Consider the following 5,631-nt stretch of genomic DNA (forward strand, 5'->3'; position numbering starts at 1 on the left):
CAGGCTCTGTGTCTGTTCTTTTCCTGTGTAAATGTGGTTTTGTTTGCTACATTAGCATCTTAAATTCTGAAGTCCTTAGAGACCAGTTGGTGAGGAAAGGATTTTCTATTCATTCTTCCATCATCCTGCACATGAAGCCCTATTCTGTCAGGGGACATGGGCTTGTTGGATGGACTGGCTGTGATACTCTTTGCTTACTAGCCTGCATGCTCTGCTGGTAAGATGCTAACCCCAGCTAGTTACTCCATCAATTACCAGATCTTTTATCAGTTAACTTCCACAACCCTCCCTAGGGCAGGTGAGAATTTCTGGATTTCTTCCATGACCTTGTAGCCAAACTGGAGATCTCCATTCAGGCCCTTTCTCTGCCCCACCCTGCCATGTCTCTGACTTGAGACTGAGACAAGCTTCCCTGGGTTGGCTGTTCTCCATCCTAATTGCCAAAGCAAATGTGGAGAAAAACCCCCCAAGTTACTGAGAATGGAAGAAAAGTAGGACTTTCCTTAGCTACTCTTTTTTTTTTTTATATTTTAAAGATTTTATTTATTTATTTGAAAGACAGAGTCCAAGTAGGCAGAGAGGCAGGCGGGGGCTGGGGGGGGGGAGCAGGCTCCCCGCTGAGCTGAGAACCTGATGCAGGACTCGATCCCAGGACCCTGGGATCAGGACCTGAGCCTAAGGCAGAGGTTTAACCCACTAAACCACCCAGGTCCCCCCTCCTTAGCTACTTCTTGATGAATACAGACTATTTTTCTTCCCTCCTAGCTAAAGGAACTCTAAGTTTTGAATCTCCTGTTACACATTTTACCACTTACTAATTCTGCTTTTTAAAAAGTCATCTACCTATATTTTGTTTCTCTTTTCCTGAAAAATTAAGCTCCTGTATATCAATTTCTTCCTCCAGCAACACAGCTGTCCTAAATATTGGTGATGCCAACATCATCAAAAACCTCCAGTGTCTTGCCCTCAGATCCTTCAGTGATACTGGCCTGACTTCTGCTACTCACTCCTGTTTATAGCCTAGATTTTTTTGTCATTATTGTTAATGATATCTCTTCAGTCACTTCAATTTCTTGCTTCTCCTTCTCTGATCATCACTTTTTATCTCTCCAGCTGACGTCCTTTAATGGTTTAGCTCCTACAATCCTTTTACTCTCAAGGACTTGAAACTATCTCATCTCCCACTTTTTCCATGTCCTTAAAACATGTCCTCACACCCTTTCTTCTGTTACAGTTCCATATTTCATCTTATAATCATTCCTTTGCACAATACCACTACTCCCTTGTATCTTTCTTGTTCCATTATGCTGCCTGGCTATAGTTAAATAAGGCTCTTTGTAGCACCCATGCCCATGCATGGAAAGTTGAAGATGGTTGGAGAGAATCTTGCCCTCCTTCTGATGGGTCTCATTTTAAATTTATGACACCCTCAAGTGGGCCCTAATGATGCCCAACAACCTTTTATATTTCTCTTGTGTATTCATTCCCTCAGTCCTTAGATAACTTTTCAGCCCTTTTCTTTCCTCAAGAATCCTTTATATTTTTTTAAGATTTTATTTATTTATTTGACAGACAGAGATCTCAAGTGGGCAGAGGGGCAGGCAGGGACAGGGAGGAGGAAGCAGGCTCCCCGCCGAGCAGAGAGCCCAATACGGGGCTCGATCCCAGGACCCTGGGACCACAACTCGAGCCGAAGGCAAAGGCTTGAACCCACTGAACCACCCAGGCACCCCTTTCCTTGAGAATCTTTATCACTTCTTCTCTTACTCTTATTCTCTCCTAATGATAATAAAACAAAAGGATCACGAGACAGTTTGCCTTGGTTTACACCTTCTCATGTTTCTACTCGTGTATATCAGAGCTCATGTGTTCTTCCTTAACTCCTTTATATGAATAAACTGTCGAAATTCCTAACAAAGGAAATGCCTCTCTTCATGCACAAGGTCTCATGCCCTTATCCTTTTAAGAACTTTATGGTGATTTTCCTTTTTCATTCTTGCATCATCCATTCTCTTTCTTTTGGACTTTTGCATGAGCGTATAGTGATTCCTCTTAACAAAACAAGCTGCCTCTACTATTTTCCCCAGCTACTCCCCTCATTTCTCTAGTTTATAGCAAAGCTCCTAAAGATTTGTCTCCGTGCATTTACTTCAATTCTTTCTTCTCTTCTCGACTGAACCTACTCAAGTTAGATTTCACACCTCAGAACTCTTAAGAATCCTTGTGGTGTTCACCAGTGTTCTCCAAGTTGGCTAAATCTAATGCATTTATTTGGAGATCTTGATGTCTTAAAGATGATTCAGAACTAACATGTCACATCCTGAACTCTTCATTTTGTCATTCCCACCTCAGAATCAGCATCCTCCTTTACTTTTTCAAAATAACTTTTCTGTGTGGTACTGGAGTGGTGGTTACATGATCTATACTATTTGTTAAAATCTATACAAAATGATTGTTTTTTTAATTTCATAGGATAAAATACAAAGTAGTGAAAATTGAATGATGGCACTTTTTTATTCAAACTTTCCAAAGTTTGAGCCAAAGCCCTTATAATGTCCTACAGGTCCCTTCTGCTTTAGTCATACTGCACCCTCTGTACCTCAAACAAAATACACTCTTGTTTCAGGATCATTATACCATAGTCAAAGAATGTAGACTCTAATATTTCAATTTCAAAAAAATTTATATTTTCATACTTAGTCTAATATGTGGCCAGTTTTTTTAAATGGCCAAGGGGCATTTTAAAAGGAAAATGATCTCTAGCATAAATTTCCAAAACCAAATTTATTATTAGTCATTTTCTCTATAGCGTCATTTTACTTTTGACTACTTAATCTGTCAAATAATGAGAAAGAATATTAAAATATGCCACCACAGTGGAAGCTTATTATCTAAAATGATCAGGACTGGAGTGAACCAATTAATCCAAAAGATCTGTTAAGACTGGGGATAGAGTTTGATTGGTAGCAGAAGCAGAGAGAAGACCCCAGAGAGCCCTGAGCAGCCCTATCAACCCCCACTGGCCTTGTTATCATCACACCTGGGGAGACAGCCACAGCTGCCACGGACTCACATCTTGGCCTGCCGTTGGGGATAAGAAGGTCATCACAAGGAAGATTTTGGGAACAGTAAAATGGTTGAGTGTGAGAGATGGGTATGGCTTCATCAACAGGAATGACAGCAAGGAAGATGTGTTTGTATACCAGACTGCCATAAAGAACAATAATCCTGGGAGGCGCCGTCCCAGTGGAGGAGGTGGAGAGATGGTGTAGTTGGATGTTGTTGAAGGAGAAAAGGGTGTGGAGGCGGCAAATGTGATAGGCTGTTGTTGAGTTCCAGTGCAAGGCAGTAAATATGCAGCAGACTGGAACCATCATAACATTCTCCACGATGCCGGGGTCCTCCACACAATTACCAGCAGAATTACAGAACAGTGAGAGTGGGGAAAAGGAGGGTTGGGAAAGTGTTCCTGAAGGCCAGGTCCCAACAGCACCAGCCCTACCACCGGTGACAGTTCCCACCTTACTGCATGTGCAGACCCTCTGGGTATCAACCACAGTCTTCCAATCCTCCTTTGTGGGGAGAAGTGATGGAAGGTGCTGACAACCAGGATGCAGGAGAACAAGACTGACCAGTGAGATAGAGTACATGTCAGGCTTGTAGAGACCACAATTCCGCAGAGGTCCTCCTCTCCAAGGATAGCCTAGAGAGAATGGCAAGGAGGAAGATAAGGAAAATCAAGGAAATGGGACCTAAGGTCAGCAGCCACCTTGATGTTGGTGCTGCCACAGCATCATTTGCCAACACAGACACCCAGAAAACCCTGTACCGCAAGATGCCAAAGAGACAAAAGCAGCTGATCCACCAGCTGAGAATTCCTCTACTTCTGAGGCTGAGCAGGGCCTGGCTGAGTGAATGCTGGCTTACCATATCTACCATCATTTGGGTTAGTCATCCAGCATGAAGGAATGAAGATGAAGTTCCAGCAATAAGATATGAACAAAAGATTGGTACTGAAGACCTTAAGTGCTTGCTTTTTTTTTTTTCCCCCTATGTAGCATGGTTGTTTTGTTTTGTTTTGTTTTTTGTTTTGCTTTGTTTTGTTTTTACCTAAATATGTCTCTTTTTGGTAATGACAAATGTGTTTTTTTAAAAAAAACCTGGTTTTTCTCCACATACCTTTAAAAGTTTTAAATTTTATCATATCTGGTCAAGTTGAGATTTTTAAGAACCTGATTTTAAATTCATAATAAAAGTTTACAATTTTATTTTTTTCAAAAAAGTCAGCAAATGACAATCACCTATTAATAAAGGTCTTAAGTAATAATAGAAAAGACTAGGACTGGGGCACCTGGATGGCTCAGTCTGTTAAGCATCTGCCTTTGGCTCAGGTCATGATATCAGGGTCCTGGGATAGAGTCCCACATCTGGCTCTCTGCTCAGAGGGGAGTCTGCTTTTCCCTCTTCCTCTTCCTGCTGCTACCCTTGCTTATACTCTCTCTGTGTCAAATAAATGAATAAAATTCACTTTAGAAAGAAAAAGACTGGGGATAAAGAAGAAATAATGTATACATATTGAAAACATTTTTTCTTTCTTGGTTGAAAACATCACCTATATTTACTCATTAATCTTTTGGTGCAAAGCCAAAGCCTTAGAGCATGGACCCTAAATTGGAGTTCTGTTACTTGTGTGACTTAACCACAGCTATTATGTAAGTTCTGTCCTTTTTAATTTTTTTTTTAAGATTTTATTTATTTATTTGACAGAGAGAGATCACAAGCAGAGGGAGAGGCAGGCAGAGAGGGAGATAGAGGGAAGCAGGCTCCCTGCTGAGCAGAGAGCCTGATGTGGGACTCGATCCCAGGACCCCGAGATCATGACCTGAGCCAAAGGCAGCGGCTTAACCCACTGAGCCACCCAGGCGCCCAAGTTCTGTCCTTTTAATCGGATTTTTAAAGTGGAGAGTTCAGAGACATTTTTGAAAGTGATCTGAGTATAGAATATGTCTAGGTTTTTACCATTAGTATTTGATCTCCTAATACATTTGTGTCCAGAGTGTGTAGAGAGTCACACTGAGGCTTTATAAACTCATTGAGTTTTAATTAAGTATAAACTTTTTACATATTTTTAATATGCAGTATTTAATATACTACAGCAGGTTCAGTATCTGGTACTACAGATGTATGCATGTCTGGAAACAAATATGATTGACCATTGGTAAGCATGCAGTTCGGTTTGTGGGACTAGAAGGATAGGAGCGTGCAGTGCGAGCAACCCATCAGTGGTTAGTGTTCGGAATGCTGTCGATATGTCAGCATGTTTTATAGAGGAATAGAAATTGTCTGTTAATCTAGAGAGTTAAGAGAGCTCTTACTGCATTACTGTGTTTCTGTTAATGTCAGCTTTTATTTTCAACACATTTTTTTGCTTTGTTTTATCCTTTATTTGATGCATAAAAGTTGATGACAGTTACAGCCTTTGAGCTTTGCTATTTGATACATAAAAGTAACATTCTCTGTTCCTTTGAAGATTTCACCTCAAATTTGAATTTGTCTCTTACTGTTACTGTAACCTTTATTTAATGCTCCTTCTCTCTTTGCTTTGTTTTCTGTTAGAGCTAGAGTTTCTTT

The 5,631-nt window shown here is 40.6% G+C and overlaps 1 pseudogene; it reads left to right on the plus strand.

Annotated features, from left to right (window-relative positions):
* The first annotated feature begins 222 nt into the window (after positions 1-222).
* Positions 223-3,915, plus strand: LOC132016323 (Y-box-binding protein 1-like; annotated as a pseudogene).
* The last annotated feature ends 1,716 nt before the right edge of the window (positions 3,916-5,631 follow it).

Source organism: Mustela nigripes, chromosome 4, assembly GCF_022355385.1.
Source record: "Mustela nigripes isolate SB6536 chromosome 4, MUSNIG.SB6536, whole genome shotgun sequence".
Lineage (NCBI taxonomy): Eukaryota > Metazoa > Chordata > Mammalia > Carnivora > Mustelidae > Mustela > Mustela nigripes.